The 18902-nt window shown below is 41.8% G+C and overlaps 1 protein-coding gene and 1 long non-coding RNA gene across 5 annotated transcripts in view; one reads left to right on the top strand and one right to left on the bottom strand.

The window, feature by feature from the left end:
• GNB1 (G protein subunit beta 1) overlaps window positions 1-15737 on the bottom strand; it is a 37292-nt gene extending 21555 nt beyond the window's left edge. For 2 of the 4 annotated variants that reach the window (XM_030231089.2, XM_030231092.2), the window contains exon 1: window positions 15407-15737. The gene's annotated coding sequence lies outside the window, so the exon portion shown is untranslated. The remainder of the gene's footprint in view (window positions 1-15406) is intronic. The other 2 variants (XM_030231087.2, XM_030231090.2) reach the window with 1 other exon arrangement.
• A 291-nt stretch (window positions 15738-16028) lies between these two features.
• LOC108962840 (uncharacterized) lies at window positions 16029-18663 on the top strand. Its single transcript, XR_001991560.3, has 3 exons — window positions 16029-16347; window positions 16895-16988; window positions 18538-18663. It is a non-coding gene; the product is annotated as an uncharacterized LOC108962840 (long non-coding RNA).
• Window positions 18664-18902: the final 239 nt, after the last annotated feature.

Here is an 18902-nt window from a genome sequence, read left to right as displayed (position 1 = left end):
ATTAACCAGATAAAGACATTTTTCTCTTGACCTATGGATTCAACGAGAGACTTAAAACCCAAATATTCTGGATGTAATTCCAACCTTCTCAAGACACACTCTGACTAAATGCCAAGGCTAAATATCTGAGCTGCTGCAAAGGCATCCCTGTGTTTAAAACACACCAGCAATCCATGCACTGTGATGTGGGGGGCCAGGCATCAGAGAGGATGCTGAGGATCTGGCTCAAACCCTGGAGGTTTGCTCAGGACTCCCAGCAGCTGTCCCTGCTGTAAGAAAGTGGGAGCTGGGAGATGTGTTCAGTGGGGGATGCAGTCCATTTACACACAGGTATTTGAGTGGCTTTATTAACACAGTTTAACATGGATCTCAACCAACATCAGTAAAAACTGATTTTCATGACAATTACACCACGTGAATCTTAAAAATGTCTTACAGAACACATCCTCCTGCAAGAGTGGCACAAATGGTTGCTTTAATCAAACAAAAACAACTGTATTGGAGGGGAAGAAAAAACCAAAAATCCCTTTATACTATCCAAAAACCAACTAGCAAACCTCACCAGCCATTTCAAGTGAAGTTGTTCTGCTGCTCTGCACCCCTGAACCAGCAGGGATGGCTGGATGGAGGCAGGCAGTTCCTAATTTAGCCTGCTCTTGCACAGGTACCCAGCATCATCACCACTGCAATATATCACCTACGAGGCAGAGATAATGGCTGTGAAACAGCAACTGCAAGTTGGTTTATTAAAATCATTTCTTACAGCTGATTATTATCACAGAACAGTAGCTGGATGCCCAAGAGATTACAGCACCTTGCCAAAGCACTGCCAGCATCGTGAAATTCCAACGTGCCACCAGGCAACAGTAATTAAGTCTCAAATTTAAACTTTCAAGATTGTTCTGGATACAAAAAATTCCCCAAAAATTTCCCATCTTCAGTTTAATGACTGACTAAAAACGTTAAGTGCTCTAGCAGACAGCTGGAAGCCCAAAGGATGTTTCAGGATCTGCATGTGCCCCTCCAAGAGTTACTTAATTCCAGCTGAGAATTTCCTTGGGGAGTGCAGAGTCCAGCAATCCAAGTCTTTGCTGTCCCCTCCTTTGAAGTACAACCTAGAGAAGTATAAATTAATAATTCCAAATTCATAAATCTAAATACGCTGCAGCAGAAGGATACAACACCTCCTTTATTTGCAGTCTCCTTTCTGGGAACCATCTGCCACGTCTGTAATTTCCCAGCACACAAACTTTGAAAAGCAAGCAGTACCTTCCCAACAGGTTTGCCAAAGAGCTCACCCTGCTAGGGACAACAGGAGATTGTACAAGTCCTTCGAAAACTTCCTGAAAGCACTTGTGTCGTGCAAGGCCAGCACAGCTGAATGTTTCTGTGGGAGGTATTGGCTGCTTCTTGTGCTGAAGAATTGCCAAGTTCCCAGCTGAAGCAGTTGCTGTGCTCAGTAGACATTTTTCCATATATTAGTGGGAAGTACACACAAAACAAGCATCAGGTCGATCAGTGTTAATGCTCATCTTGCAGCAGCCACGTTGGCTGGCTGGAGTGCTCACAAATTTCCATTTTCAATGTAGTGTGTGACTAAAATGATAATTACACAAGCTAAAAATAGCTGCAACTCAACAACCTGATTTCATCAGTGCTTCACTAGTACCTATAGCTCAATAGGGAGGGACAGGTTCCATTTCTAGAGTCACTGATGCTGAGAGTTTCAGAGTTTCTGTGTTTTCTTTCAAGTAGAAGAACTCCAGAAATGCTTTCCTCCTGTAGAAACTTGTGCACTTTTTCTACTCAGCTCGATGGATCTAAGATCACATTAGGAATAAAATAAATTCTCCTCGTTGCACAGAGCACAGGAAAATTGTTGGCTAAAGAAAAAAGGTCAGTTCTGGGGTCCTGGCAAAGTTCTGGCCACATTCCTTCATCCTGTAACCTCATTCACACAAAGCAGCACATGTAACAGGAAAAACCAGGCAGAAGAGACCTACATGGAACAGCCTCCAACCCACCAAACTGCCTCCAGTGAGAAACTGAGGCAATTCACAAGGGCCTGCCTGCTTCAATTTGGCACTTCACAATCCAAACTCCCTCAAAAGTAACAAAAAACCCAGAACAAACCCATCCATCATAAACAGTGCTGCTATTCAGAAAAAAAAAAAAACTATAAAATTAAGCTTTTATTTCAGAAAATTAAGGGAAGAAGCAAAATATGAACAAATCTGGAAACCTTGAAAGACCTTGCAAAACCCAAATTCAGCAAGGCACTTTCACATTCCAAGTCCCAAACTGGAAGCACCGTCTCAGAGGAACAGGGCATTTCTGTCTCCTCCAAAACTGCTACAGAATATGAATAATTCACCATAAAAGTTCAACTTCAGTGTTCAAATTCCCCAATATGCCAGAGGTTGTTACCACACAGTGACACAACACAACACCTACTGAAAGCACCAAAATGCTAATCATGCATAATCCATCAGCTCCTGCTTGCATGCCTCCATTTTCCAAAGACTCATCCCTCCCTCTGTTTAACAAGTACTTGAAAATCAACCTTTTGGAGAGTTTACCACTCTCTCAAAATAGCAGCTTGCCAAGCAGACAACAATGCTAAGATCATGGCAGGACACATGACTGCAATAAACAGCTCTGATGGGAAGTGCTCAGTGTCTCCTCCTCCACCACCACTGCACAAACTCCAGCTGTCTTCATGGCAGACACAATCCCATGCTGCCAAAATACTCACAACGTTTCCTGATGCTAATCCCATGACCTACATTTAAAAAAAGAATCATACTGATGTAATATTTAAGCATAAAAATCTGGATTCTAACAGGTCACTTCATTAATCCTTTCTAAATGCATCTGGAAGCCATGTGCATTATAATAAAAAAAATCATTTTAATATTCTAGGTACAGCAGAGAATTTCTGTAAAAAACTAAAAGAACTGATATTACAAGTTTAACAGATGCCTAAAGCCAAATGCTTAAAATAAGACTTGTTAAAAAGAAGGGTCTTAAGAGATCTTTGAAGTAACTCACTAATATTAATAACTCTTGGTACTTTGGTGACCCAAACCCAAACATTTCCTAACTACATCTTTCCTGTCTTCCTCTCAAAGAAATTCCCATTTAAGAGCATTTTTACACTTCCTGATAAGAAGCAGGCATGGAAAGTTAACTTACTTTAAGAACAAAAATTATTGGTATTTAGTGCAAGTTTTCAACAAAGTTGTATTTATTAAATCACAATAAGCCAATATTCTGGATTTTATTCCAATTTATCTCTATGCAGTTAGGCCTTCTGAAGAGCAACACATTTATAGATAACCACACCAATTTTATCCAACTAGTCAGTGATGTTTTTACTGCCTTCTTTCATGACCTTACCATTTAAAAAGAATGTAAAAACTCCCAAACCAGAATAAAAACTCAGAATCTGCTTATGCATCAATTTCTAGCTACATTTATCAAAAAAAAGTCACTGAAAATTGTCACTTCCTAAAGTATCCCCTTACCCAAACCCAAGCAATTTTTTACCAGACATCTCCCTTCAGACTGACAAACAAAACACATGCAGCACTGAAGGAGAATAAATTACTATTAATTAACCAGCAGAGAAATGACTAAGCATTTATTACTAGATGCTTCTATCTGCAGAGCCTTACAGTAGCTGAGCAGTTCTTACTTCAACAGTCATTTTGCATTGCTTCCTTCAACTCTTTCAGCATGAACCTCCACTTTTTACTGCTATTTTCCCTTCATTTGCAAACACAGAATCTCTGTTTACCTAAGCAGGGCAGAGCACATGCACCACAGGAATATTGCAGTCCTGCTTTAATAATTAATAACTAAAGTAAGGCTGCAATATTCCTGTGATATTACCAAGCAATGCCATGGATCAGGATATTATCTTTTGATATAATGTGTGATCTCTCATGTCTATCAGCTGAATCTATAGGTTTGGGGTGGGTCACAATCCAAGCTATACAGAGAACATTTTCTCCTAGGAGCCAGAAATGGAAGCACACAGCTGGAGGAGAAGCTCACAGTGTCCCAGGGTGACAGAATCATTACACAGCAAATGAAAACACTTTACATGCCTAAATTCATATACTTGCTCCTTTTTAATGGAAGTCAACATTAAAACCATGTTTATTCAGGTATCAAAGCAAGTTTTTAATCCACACTTTAAGAACATGCTTATAGTAAACTACAATCCTATTAAGAAATGTAATTCTTGAGAATTCCCATTAAGTATCCAAATATTGTCTTTTAAAAGTCACTTCTGGGTAAGCCAATTTTCAAGTAGTCTTCAGTTCATTTTCTGTGTTTTAAAAATGCTCACAAGTCCTCATGAAGATTGATGGATTTCTCTAGCAGGATGATGTTCTGCTCAAACTCTCCCCAAATTTTTCCCAGGAGGTGCTGAGGAGAGCCCAGTGTGAGTCTGGATCACTCTGCACTGAATTCCCAGGCAAATAAATGAATGGGGAGATGCAAAACCTGGCAGAGGCACCTCCTGTTACCAAAATCCTGAAGATTACAATGAAATCCATCAAGTGGATCAGCTGCCCTGTCAGGGATTAAAGTGTAAGAGAACAAGTGGGTTCCAAAAGCCTGGATGGGATTTCTCTCAGCTCTGCTTGCCAACACATCTGTCTTGGAATGATCTTCACCTTGTTAAAAATCATGGGCTGGTTCAGATATTACCATCACAGTGACATCAGCAGGTACATTAAGATCTTCATTGCAATATTTATTACATTAGAGGAGGAAATGGGTTATGTGATCACTTATTTACAACACCAAAAAAAAAAAAACCCAGAAACAAATATTGTGGAACAGCCATGAAAAATACTAACACAAAAAATAAATCAGTAAGACTCTATGCCTGCATAAGCCCAGGAAATCAGCAGAAATCCCCATTATTGTATTTTGTATTTCCATACATTTTAGCTCTGCTATTTTATCAACAGGAGCTGAATCATCCATTTTGTTCTACATATGCCAGCTAATAAAGAGTCAACTGAGTCAAAGGAGAATCAACTGCTTCCTGTCTACACCCTTTTAAAAAATACAACCAACTTCCAGAAAGCTACACTTAGCTCCCCTACTTTTTACATCCTTGCAAGTAAATCCATTTAAAAACAAGGATGAAGAGCCAAGCAAATTGACATATCTCTGCTCCTGATCTAAGGGAGACATTTACAGATCTAAAGTGATCTTTTATGGCCAACTCTGCTTCTGAGAAGCATTTCCCTGATCTGAGCAGCAGGCAAGGCTGAGCAGCTCCCATGCTGCCATGTCTCACTGCACCAAGGCCCTCAGAACACTAATGAGAAACACTAATGAGAACCACATTGTGTTTCCAGGAGCAGCAAGACAGTCCATGTTCCACCAAACCTCAATTGTGCTTCTCCGTACGGATCAAGAGTTGCACCCAAAATGCCTTTTGCTGTCAGCATCAAATCCTGAGAGAGCACTTCAGAAACCAGGGCTGCTTCTTCCTGCTCTGCTTTAGAACCACTCAGAGAAAGCAAGAAAGCTTTCACTGTATTAAGCTTTTATGAAGTCAAAATAATGAGAAAAATCCAACAGAAGCAACAAAAGTAAACCCATCTTGGAGGCAGGCTGGACGTGAGTTGATAACTACCTTCACACCACAGCTGCTGTCACATCTGCCCCAACAAAAATAGGGGAGTTAAGACATTGGAACAAACCATCTGCTCCTTTGTGCCTTTGCTACACAGACTGTACAAAGCCTCAGCTAAAAGCAAAATGTTCATTCTTTACAACCATGTAAAAGATCTTTATCCAAGCCCCAGCTAAAAAACAGAATCCAGTCAATTCACTGAAATAAGAATTTAGTGTTCAAACAGCACAGTGATCTTCAGTAAGAGATTAACAGAGCACTATTAGAATAGGTTTAGCTATACCATGAAAAACAGCTGCTTTCCAGCACCAGTCTGAAGATAAGAAACATTTCAGTAGACCTTAAAAATCAACAAAATATATTATATGCATATAGAAGATAAAAGATATTCAGCAGAGATTAAAACATGGCATTTCTCAAATCTTTTCACCCAAAACATACTGAGCAATACCTCATCGCTCCAACCCCAAAATCAACATGCCCCATCTTTAATCAATGTGCAAGCAGCTCCATTAGCTTTGAGAGCAATGATTTATGCCCTGAGTAGCTCATTGATTTCTCTCAATTGCTGTATTTTGATACGTACTGTTTGTACAAAATAAGGTACAGGAGAACAAGAAAAGCAAGGCTGAGCCTGAAAAGTCGAGTAACACAGGAGACCTTGAATCCATGAGACTGAGAAGTGGAGTTTGGGAACACACAAGGCAACAATGCTCAGTGCTGATAGGAGAGCACAGCCCAGGGCCAGTATCACAGCAGAGAGCACAAAGGTACAGCAGGAAATATTGCCTTTCACCCTTGGACATTCCTCTTCCCAAGGGATCTGCATTAACTCTCTGCAAACTTCTGCTGTTAATCTTTAAGTAGGAGTTGCATTCCTGGAGATGGTATCTATCTTGTTAGGTGATCAAAATATAGAGGAAAACAAGATAGATAGGAAAAAAAATTAAGTAACACTAGGGAATTAACTGAGAAAAACAAAACTGAAAACATCACAAGATAATCCCATCTATTTAATGGAAAACAACCACCTACAAAGTGGTGCCAAAGCAGCAGCCAGGTAGGCTGGTTGAGCCCTGGAGCTGCTGAGGTTCTGCCTCACCCTGAAGCCCCAGCCCAGCCCCTCTGGATGAGCAGTGGGTGCTTGTCTGGAGCTGCTGAGTGCTCCCACCCATAACTGCTGTGCCCTGAGCAAGTTCTGCACAGGCTCCCCCACCCCAGAGCAGCAGAGAGCCACTCAGCAGGATAAAGCACAGCACTTCCTGAAATGCTGAACTTCAGTACTTCCTGAAACTTCATCTGCTGCCCATGGTCAGAAGAAGAAAGGAAGAATTTAAGTCAAACCAACCAATTTGACCTCACTGTCCAAAGTGTCTCTGATAGAAACCCACTTCCCCAACACCTCAGGCACCTTTTGAAGACCTCACTACTTTGTCAAGATTTAAATTCATTACTAAATGGTTCCTGTTCAGCCCTGTTTGCTGTGAGTACTACCCAGCATTTTCAGCAAGGAACTCGCAGAGTGAGTCTTCAGGCAGTGGCCAGATGATATCTGACAGCTGCAGTCAAATGCAGGACTTGGTAACCTGCAGCACAATTAAACTGCCATGAGCATCAAGCAGCCTGCTCCTGATCTTTGTACAGCCACCACCTTTGTTACACAGACAGCAGCCTATCTCCAGAGCCCTGCCACTTCCCAGGGAATGTGCAGCAGGAATATCAAACATATGTTCCAAAGCCAGCTCCTCAATTAGGACGGGATCAGCTTCTTTCAAGCACCAAAGAGTTCAGCAGACTATCACATCTACTTTGTTCTTCTAGACAAAGAGAGAATATTACCACACCAACCTCCCAACACATTTATTAAAAAACAACAGAACCCCTCAGAGTTTTGGGAAGCAGAATGCTAAAATGCAAGAGGACCATGAACAGATTTCTTCTCAGCATCCTGAGGCAGGTGTAGGCCTGCTCTGTTTAGCTCTGTTGTGTCATTTACTGGAAACAAAATGTAGTAAGTTTTGTATTATATAATTCTAACTATTTTTTTTTTTTAGATTTTAGATATTGAAACCTAAGTTTACTTTTTTATTTTGAGATTCAAGCATTGCTACATTCAACACATACCTTCAACCACTTGGTGTTAACCAACATGTATCAGCTCAACTATAATTTAAATAAAGTTAAACACGACAGAACTTCACACATATGACTAAACCAGACATTCTGCACTGGGTTTCACCACAAAGATCTTACTAGAAAATATCAGTATTGCACATATTTCAAAGTAAGAAGTAAGTTCAAGGACCTGTGATCAGTGCTGTTGACAGAGTGAACATTTCTGCCTGGCCTTACAAATTTTACTACTGAAGATAACCAAGCACTGACTTTTAAGATCTCTTCATCAACAAAAAAGGAGCATTTCTACCATCTTCTGTATGGTTTTAACCTTGGAGCTTTGATCCACCTCCTACCCCTCATTTGTTTTGGTGAATCTCTCAAATACCTACAAAACTCCAAACAGTTGGACTGAATACCAAGTGTTTTGTGTGACTGAAGAGACTTCATTTCTCCAGTTCCAGAAGAAAGCCACGATCCCCCCAAAGCACAGAAAGGCAGCAACACCCCAAGCTTGCAAGGCACATCTGGACAGGACATGAGATCTCCAACAACATCTGTAAGCTCAACATCCTGCCCAGCCACCCTCAGGAAAAGAAATCTGGGAAAATGTCCCATGTGGCAGTGAGAAAGTCCTTACAGTAAAGAACAACCCAGTAATACTGGGCATGTGTATTTCTGTATCCATGCAAGTTCAACTCCAATTTTGAGGCTCACAATTAAAGATTCTTCTGTCAGATCAGTGCTGGAAATTTTAACGTTTCACAAAAATAAAACAAAACCCACTCAGCTTGTCAAATAATTCATGGTTTTGCAAGTAATTTTAGATAACCTCTATTTATTGACAGATTTTAGTAAATCCTGAAATGGCAGGATAAACACAGAGCACATGTGCCTGAAAAAGGAAGATTTTTAAGATGGTTCCCTATACCTAACCCAAGCCAGACAAAAAAGCCAGAAATGCAGGAAGAAAATGGAGAGGTACAGAAGGAACAGCTCACCTGTAACAGCTCAGCAGAAACTCTTTTTCTTTAAGAAAGAAAATAACTGCCATCAGCTGCTGTAATTAAGGTTACTGTAACAGAAGACAAGGCATCCTTTCCTGTCAGTGAAGGCCAACACCCACTGCTGCCTGTCTCAAAGTCACAGAAAGCCTTGAAATTCCTCCTTTATTCCCTCATCCCCAAAACAGTTTGATTTTCTAATGAGGATGAGCCAAATCAGCATTGATATCTGAACTGATAAAATATTCCCTAAACCTACTTTCATACACAGCATGCAGGAGTTTGGATGGAACTCTGAGTTTCCAGAGAGAAGTATTTTGGTTTTTACTTTTTTTTTTTTCCCCTTTGCTGGGGGAAAAAAAGGAACAAGCTTAAAATAGTGACAAAAATCTATACATAGCTTTGAATATAGGACCACGTTACATAAAGCTACAAAAAATTATCTAATCTATCTAATTACAGATAATTAATATTTTCTTTTTTTGGGGAGTGCTGGCAGGCATTACTGCAGTTTTCAAGAAGACATCAAAAATATTCTCATCTGAAAAAAACATGATAAACATAACTGGCATGAAATTGGAGGCAAACCTTTTTCAGATCAAGGTAGGAACACAGAGAAAAAATATTTAAGTATAGACAATTCAATTAATCCTTATAACATCTACAATGTATTTCTCTTCTAAACAGACCTTTAGAAAGTGCAGTGATTTGACAAGATGATATTCTACCTCCTCAAATTAATATACTTATTTTTAATGAAGCAGTTTCAGGCAAACTGCTTGCAGAAATGAATTACATTTCCCATTAAAATGGCAACTAGGTTTTTAATCAGCCTCTTTGCCTTCACTGTATTTATAAGCTACTAATTTTTCCCTCATCAAGTTCTAAATATGATCTATGAAAATAACTCCAAGATTTAGCTTGTCTTTAGCACCCTCAATGACAGAGCTACCTTCCAGCTTGTCTCCTTTAAGCTCCCTCAGATCACCTTCCTCAGGTCTTCAGCCTCATTTTCATTTATCCATTATTAGGATTCCAAAACAGACACAGCACAGGAAGATCAAATTTTAACCCTTCAGTCCCATTAAATGCAGAAATAACTGTAGGTCTTCCCTCCATGACAAAACCACCTTGTTTTCAACAATTCTTCATTACCATGGAATATTTGACAAAGGGAACATATTCATAAGTCCAGGTCTTCAAAATGTCTGCAACACCTTCCCAAAGGAATCTAATTTTAAACCTGCTGGAGTTACTTTCTTGGATTTTAACAAGACTTAAATCCAGCAATATCTCAACATTTGCTTTTTTAACTGCTTTCTCAAGCCCTTCTTGCTTTGTCCACCCCAAAATGCCAATACCCAGGTCAATGTGGAACACCTGGATGTATCCCTATTTTCTGCTACTTTAGGCCAACGCTTAAAATCCCACAGAGAATTTACAAGTTATTATTTCCATGGCTCCTTACAAATTACACTTCCATAACGTCCCCAAAAAAAGTATTTTTTTGGCTAACACATCAAAAAAATTCCCATGTAGGCATCTAATTCCAGCACCCCCACTAAAAGTGAGAGTAAGATATTCATAGCAAGAGACACCACATCTTGGCTGCTTCCAGATGGCACCCATGAATATTGTCAGTACTCCCTAGCTGGGTTCAAGACAGAAAATTCCTGCATTTCTAAGAATACACCGGGCAAGGGAAACATCACCCCCTGAAACCAGTACACTCAAACCCTCCAGACAGCCAGAAATATTCCATTTTAGTTTAAGAGACTAAATCATAGCATATTCTACATCACTCCAATAAATGCAGTGGACAAGTGTTAATACATTCATACATTAATTCATTTGTAGTTCATACAAATGAATACTCTTCCAAGATATTAATTGCAAAGAACTCATTTTAGAAGGTCAGCTGTTAAAAAAAGAGACCAAGAAGATCTGATTTTTATGTTCACAACATTATTTTTAAGTGTGTACTTCTATTCCAAGGCTAACCATCTCCTTTCTCCCTACTCAGAAATCATCTACTATTTTAATAAAAATGCAGTATTCTGCCTAAAAACCTATCTTGAAGTGTCCATATGTGGTACTAGGAAGCCTTGCACAGTAATTTACATTGATTATTTTGGCATCTCAAGTAAAGGTACTGCTCATAGCCAGCTCAAAGCTTTTAAAAACCTCTTAATGTTCTGCTCAACTACCAGTTGGCTCAAGTATCTATGGATTCTGCATATATTTCTGTTTGGTGAAAAACAAATCCACAGTCACAAAATCCCCAGCACACTGGACACCCTGTGAAGAAATAATAAATTGAGACACTATGTTAAATAGAAACATAGGGGCTTGGGGGTATTTTTGTTTTTTATCATGACCTTGGCTAATGCTAGTTCCAACTTTATCAGTAGGGAGAAAAAAAACATTTTGAATGGAATATGTATTCTTTTCATTTTCAGTCTGTACATGAAGCAACCAAGAGACTCCCTTCAAAAAATGTCCACTTTATCTTCAGTCACATGCTTAAGAAACATTTCATTAATGCAAGCAAGCAGCTTTCAAGGTTATCTTTTTTTTTTCCTCGCCACATAACCAGTAAAATTCTGTATAAAAAAAGACCCCATCTAAAATACTGCCATGACCACAGGCATTAGAGACTCCAGGGACAACTCACCTAAGGGTAATTCAACAACTGGAATGGCCAATTTCCCATTTCAACCTGCTCGTAACGAAGCAGCGCTAAATGCAATTGCTGAGACAATACGGTGTGCCATATGGCTAAAACTGGATATGAAAATTGAGAATATCAATTACCAATCCACTAATGCTGAGAGCCAAAATCCATGGACAGTAAGAATTTAATCCAATTCAGTGCCTAGAACAAGAGCTGAGCCCGGCGTGGAGGAGACAAATCTACTGCTGGTTTCACAGAGCACTAACAACTCCAATTTTTTATTGCTGTAACTACAAAACCAGCTGAACCCAACACTTGCTTAACATCCCCAACCACAGCTCCGGGCCTGGTAGGAATCTACAAAAACAACAAAAGTTTCAGATGAATTGGCATCTGGTTTCACAGGGATTGAGAAATCATAACTAAGTTACTATTTAAGAAGAAGCAGTTGAGTTGTTTTCCACATGACCAAATCGAAGCCTCCAAAGCACCAGGAAGTTACACAGTGCAGCCAACATCTTGCTTCATTCCAGGAAAAGGATCCTACAAGCACAATGTATATTTCCACTATAATTAAAGGGCCTTGGAATTGCATTAGTTGAAGGGTTTTCTTATTCTAAGTAAATTAGTTTAAAATGGTTTGAGTTTTAAAATTTTTAATAGCTGTGGAGGGTTTCTTCTGGGATGATATTAAGAATAAAGCTACACAAAATTCTATCCCCTCACTGACTATACAGAACTTTATTCATTACTTACACAAGAATTCTCATGAAGTCCAAACACAGCATCTCCACATTTCCATGAGGCACGGAGGTGATTTAAAAAACTCTTCTGCTAAGATTTCCTGTGGAATTTTAATTTACCATGTTGTCAAAGATTTCATGCTAGGATGCCTGCTACGTACTGACTTAGCAGCTGCAAGGACTCAACAAGGATAAATGTAATTTATCTTACCCAAAACAGAATCTCACTTCACTCTGCTCCTTTCTGATCCTGTACTAAAGGGCCAAAGCAGTAGTAACAAAAAAAAAAAAAATGCACAATTTAAGGTTTAACAGGACATTAACTAGCAGTTTATTGGACAGGATTCTTAATTTTAAAAAAATGTTCTTGAAACACCAGAGGAATAAAATGTACTCAGCTAATTTCACCTTTTTTTTTTTAAATTAAGAAAAACACCAGCACAAAATCAGCTCTGCTGTTCCCAGCTTCCTTCTGCATGAGCTACAGCTGGGTTACTACAATAAACTAACAAACAACTGATTATACATTAAGTAATAGATAAACAGTAGTAAAATGTTTGATAATATCAAAGGTTTGGAGGTCACTTGAATACAGGAGACATAACAAGCATTTCTTATTTTTCTTGCTGGGAAGTGTATTGTTTTAAGCCTGAGTCCAGTATATCAAATATTAACCAAGCTATTTTATTTAGGCTACTGAAGTTAAGGTGTTTGGCACTGTAGTGAAATAGCACAGGAGCTACAAATCAAAAGTCCATTTTTCTCAAAAGATACTAAAAACCACACGTAAAAGGCTTTAGAAATCTGCAGTGTTATTTTGAAAGAGACTACTCAGACACAGAGCTGTTTTATCACCCCCCCAGCCTTTCTTATTCTTGCCCATTAAAAGAACAGTTATCCAGAGGATGGCAGCAATTCTGGGTCAGCAGCAGCCTCAAACCCTCCACAAATTGAGAGTGTTCTGAAGCAGACAGGAGACTCCTGTGTCACAGAAAGACACCTGTCTGCACAGGCTCTGAGCTGAGATTACCTGGCCAGCAGAGACACATGGCCCAGCAGCCTTTGTGTACCTGTGCTCTACGTTTAAAAACTGGTTTTTAGCAACAGGCTTCACAAAAGCCAGGGACATTTTGGTGGTGTTAAGCAGGCACTGCAAGGTAAAAACGAAAATTGTGTCATCCCTTATTCAGTTAAGAGCCTATGTGAACATTTCAATAAAACTATTTACTCCTCCCACCTAGTTCCTATCTGGAGGAGCTCACAAAAATTAAGAAAAAAAAAAAAAAACCCCACAGATTTCTCACAGCAATCTTCCAAACGCTCCTCCTACCCCCACCCCAGAACAGAAGAAAGCAAAGAGAATGAGAAAGTAAATCTAAAACACAATTACGAAATAAGATCTAGTTTGGCAAAGCTGGGGTGAGGAGGAGTTGAAAAATGAGAGCTGCCTTGCTGCAAACGCCATCTTGTTGCAGCTACTGGGCCCAGGCACAGAGAGATCCATTCATTCACAGCAAAAAGAAAATCAAACAGACACCCTGGCTAATCTGCAGCCACCAAAACAACTACACTATTATCACCCCTTCTCCTTCTCCTCTCCTCAAGCACAAGGGAGAGAAATAAACTCTGATCTATCACATTTAGACACGGATTTAGGTATTAACATATTATCTTCATTTCCTCACACGTATTTCACATACACATCGACAGCATTTCGTCTTGATTCACATCCTCGTGTCCAGATCAGCTTAAAATATGGGATAAATGTCTCACGATTAGGTGCAGATATCCTACAGCAGCAAAACGTTTAATTTTTCAGTCTTAAATCGCCGCCCCAAGTTGAGCCAACTATTCTCAAAAGCTGTTTCAATAATCACTTAAGCCTTACATTTACAGTGCTTTCCTCCTATTTCCTCCTGTGGAGACAATACATAATAACGTGGCAGTCGGCACATCCTAGAGAGGATGCCTGGTTTAAACCGAGTCCCAGCCATGACTTTGTTAGAGAATAATGAAATATCACATTCGTTAAAATTTCAGTTCATCTTCAGGAATGATAAATTGACATCTTACAACAACCTCTACATCATTCTGATTTTCTTCTGGACAAGAATTTTTGGTTAATAAAACGCCTCACCTCTTTCATATTTACATGCAAGGCTTTACACATCTTCGTTCCCTACAAAGCTGTAGGATTAAAAACGCTACACGTTCAATACCCCTTGCACGGATAAAAAAAAAAAAAAAAGCTGAAATCCTTTCGATAAAAAGCTCAGAATTGAAGCAACATTTAAACATTTCCAAGGAGAAAACTCCATCTTTCTATTGTAGCAAACACCCTCCATGATCTTCGTTATCGCTGCTACGAGCACAAAAAAAATATGCAGCACCGTAATACATGGGGGAACAAATATGCGGTTTGAATCCATCCTCGGTTCCGGTTCTAACGAGAACAAAACCTTCCCTACCCCTCCCTCACCCAGCACACCCAGCGTGAGCCCCATCTGCGAGCCCTCGGCTGGCTGGGGGTGCTGGAAGCAGCCTTACCCTGTTTGTCTCACCCCCGGCTCCTCTTAATCAGTTTTCCACCATTACAGCAGCCACTCCATTGCCTTTTTTTTTTTTTTTTCCCTTTCCCTTGAATCTCTCTCCAAATATTCCCTCTGCCGGCTGGATCGCTCGGGGACTCGCCTTTTGTGGCTTAAGACAAGACCCCCAAACCGTCTAGCAGGGACCACTACAGCGTAATTATAATTAAAAATGGAACCCCGCAAGATCCGAGGTCTCCTCCCTTTTCGCCTGGAAGCCTTCGAGAGGCAATCAGTCCCACCCCCACCTTTTTCCCCTCCTCCTCCAGCTACAAACACACTTCTTTTTTAGGGGAAGCTGGAGCCCCGAGGAGGTGGGAAGCGCGGGGGAGGGGGACTATTTCCAACCCCGCCATAGCGGGGGTCGCCGAGAACGGGGGCGATGAGGAGGCGGCGGCCCGGGGGGCCCCCGGTGCGGCGGCGGAAGGGGAGGACAAGGGAGGAAAGGAGAGGGAAAGGAGAAGTGCGGCAGGAGGAGGAAGCGCGGGGGAGGGGAAGGAGCGGGGCTGAGGGGGAGCCGAGGGAAGATGGCCCCGGGGTGGGGCCGGCCGGGGCTCGGCGGGCGGGAAACGCGTTCTGAGGGACCCCCGCCCTCCCCGCACCCCTCACACGGTTACCTGCCCTCCCGGCCGCTGCTCATGAACCGGGCCGGTCCGTCCGCCGCCCGCGGTCCTGCCCGCGTCCCGCCGGCCTGGGGAGGGAAGGGGGGCGGAGGAGGAGGAGGAGGCGGCGGAGGAGGAGCGGGGGAGCCGCCCGCGATGCGCCCGGCGGGTCCCGGGGAAGGCGGCAGAGCCGAGCGGGAAGGAGGGATCCGCGGGGGAGGGGGTGTCGCTGGGTCTCGACTCCTCCTCAGCCCGCTCAGCTTCCCGCAGCCATCGGGCAGCGGCAGCCTGGGCGCGGCGAACCTCCCTCCTTCCCCTCCTCTCTCCGCCCCGCCCGTGCTGCCCGCCCGGGAAACCCCGGCTCGGCTCCCACCCCGCCCAGGCCCGCCGCCCCCCGCAGCCCCGCCGCTCCCCGCCGACCCTCACCGGAGGCTCCGCCGCCCCGGCCGCCGCGAGCCTCACCGGAGGCTCCGCCGCCTCCACCGGGCACCCGCCCAGCGCGGCCGGGAGGGAGGGCGGGCGGTGCGCGCTCCTGGGAGCCTCGCGGTGCGCGCTCCCGCGCGGGCAACGCCCTTCGGCCCCTTACGCTGGCGGCGGCCGCGCGCTTCCCGCCTCCCGCCCGCGCTCCCGCGCGCTCCCTCCCCTCAGCGAACAAAGGGCGAGGGCGGGCGGCGTGCGGGGCGATCGCGGTCGCCCCGCCGGCCCTGCAGGCCGAAAACAAGTCTGAAAGAGCCGCATGGGAACAAAAAGACACGCAGCTGAACCCACAAATGGTGTTTGAGTTCAGAGCTGGGAGAGGCAGAGCCTCCACACCACGTTAAATGGGAGTGTTCCGGGCTGCCGAGCGGGAAAGGGCGGGAGAGGCCACAGGCCTTAAAATGCTGCTCACAAGAGGCTGGCAAGTGATAAATATCTTCATAGCATGGTGTGAGGAGAGACTGCGGGAGCTGGGCCTGGTTAGTCTGGGAAGGGAAGACTGAGAAGGGATCTCATTAATGAATACAAATATCTCTGAGGGGTGTCAGGGGATGGTGCCAGGCTCCTCAGCGGTGCCCCCTGACAGGACGGGGAGCAATGGCTGTAAACTAAACCAGAAGTTCCTCCTCAGCATGAGGAAGAGCTTCTTTCCTTAAAGGTGGCAGGGAGCAGCTGTGTGGAGTTTCCCTTTCTGGAGCCATCCCAAACCTACCTTGGCACTATTTCTATTTCATCTGCTCCAGGTGACCCTGCCTCTGCCAGGGTGATCTCCAGAGAGCCCTTCCAACCCTCACAAATTGTGATTCGGTGATCTTTCCCTCAGGAACTTGACAAATAGCAATTCTGTAGCTTAGAAGTTCTTTTCTCCAGCTTTGTTTATAAAGGTCCTCACACAGCCAAAGTTTCCAGAGCATTCTTTTCATGTTCTCCTCACAGCATCCATCACTGTTCTAGAAGGGTTTGCATGAAAGAGAAAGTAGGAAAAAATAATAAGGAAGCACAAAATTTGCAATTTCTGTCTTGCAGATGGGACCTCACATAAACCAGGCAGGAGACATGTCACCAAAATGGAATCATTTCCCACCAGAACTCATACTGAAACCCTAATTCATATTGAAAAGTAAGTAGAGAAACACTACTGTGTCACTTTTCCTCCTATCACTTGTACGAATCTGGGTTTTTTTCCAAATATTTGTTTATACCTTGCTAAAAGGTGAGACTGCTTGGCAACCAAAATAGGTTTATAGTAAAACAACCCACAGCATTATAGCCAATTTTCAATTAAAACCTACCCAGCATGAGTACACAGCAATGAAATAAACAAAAGACCCCACAACACACAAAACCCCACAAACACAACAGAAAACAACCAAAAAGGGGTAATGAGGCCAATACTTCTTCTGCAAACTCTTCCCTCAGTAGATTCTTGCTTCCCTAGAATTTAAACCAGTGTTCCTTCTGTCATGCCTTCTGAAGGGAGGTGTGGTTACCTCTAATTAGTAAAAGAAAGAGCAGTTTGCCATTTCAACTGTAGGAAAGTGGATTGGCTATTATTCAGGTTGTCTGTTATGAGAAATTATTAGATCCTGGTGTGGTTAAGCCTTTGATTTATAATGATCAAATGTTTGTTTTTAAATAACTTTTATGATGCACTAAAGCTTTAATTCATCACCTTGAGATTTACAAATAACAAAATAAGAAATTTACTGAAATTAAAATAAATGACTCTTGAATTACTGTCCCAAACTGCTAATATTCTTTCCAGTAACCATTTCTGAAACAGGGACAGGAGTTATCCTGTTAAAATCTGTGGAACCACATTGGATGCAGATGGGGATGTCAGTTCTTGAGGCTAGAGATTCATCCAGCGTCCCCATCTGGAAAATACTGATTAAATCTAAGTGCTTAAGAAACCCCACAAGTTTATTGGATATTTGCAAAGTTGCCTACAGATTTCCAAAGCAGTTAAACACAATATTTTAGTCATTAAATCTAAGTGAGATTTATAGTAGGCAAGTTGCATGTTGGTTTTTTTAAAATTTTTTTAGTTAGAGATTGCTTTTAGGCTTAGCAGAGATTAAAATATGGGAATACTCCATTTATGTGGAAAAGAATGACCTCTTAATACATTAGGCAAAAAAAGGTACCATACACAAAAGGTTAAAAAAAAATTCCTTGTTTTACAGAAGAAAAATTCTCAGTCTTATGAGATTTTGTGGAAACTTTTCAGCCAGCACTGGATCATACAGAGAAAAATCTGTGGAATGAACAGAAATAACGTTCTGAGATTGATAGCAAATAGTAAATCACATTTTGCTTCTTTGAGAAAATAGCTGCATTGAGATTTTGTTCTTGGACTAGAACAGTTGCACTGTGAATTAATTATATCATAAATTACATAATTATAACTGATATCATTTTAAACTAGTGCGTGCTTTTATCCCATTGCACATTCTCATCATACAGACACTGCTTTTCCTCCTTAGATTTCTCTTACATGCTTTTACCAGTGGTACAATTCTACTAATTAAACATGGTTTGGATTTTTTTTTAAATAAAATACACATTCAGATCTTATCCTCTCCTAAGAATCTCTATTTTTTTTCCCAGCATTCTAATTTTTATGCATTCTCTGTTTCATGAGAACTAAAGGGAATTTCTGTCCACAGGTCTGTGCTCTGCCATGTCTTCAAATCCATGGAATTTGGGTAAGGAAGAAGAGTTTATAGCACATTTACACCCAGCCAATGCTTTCACCACACCTCTTCTTCTGTAAAAATACAAATGTTGCAATAGTTGCTGTTTCTGATCCAGTGGCTTCATTACATCTTATTCTGCAGTGAGATGTTTGATTGATGGTCACACTGCTGTTAGGGGAGGGATCCTGAGGGTTGGAAATTGTTTACAGAGGGGAAGCTGTTCCAGGTGGGCTTTGGTTTGTTTGTAAATCTCACTGGACAAATCAGTTTTGTTGCATTTAAAACCTGGCAGAGGAATCCCACATTGCTGTGTGCAGCAAGGTGGTTTATTCTGC

This window comes from Serinus canaria, chromosome 21 (assembly GCF_022539315.1).
Source record: "Serinus canaria isolate serCan28SL12 chromosome 21, serCan2020, whole genome shotgun sequence".
NCBI lineage: Eukaryota > Metazoa > Chordata > Aves > Passeriformes > Fringillidae > Serinus > Serinus canaria.
Note: the sequence above shows the minus strand (reverse complement) of the source record. Positions and strands in the feature narration are given on the sequence as shown.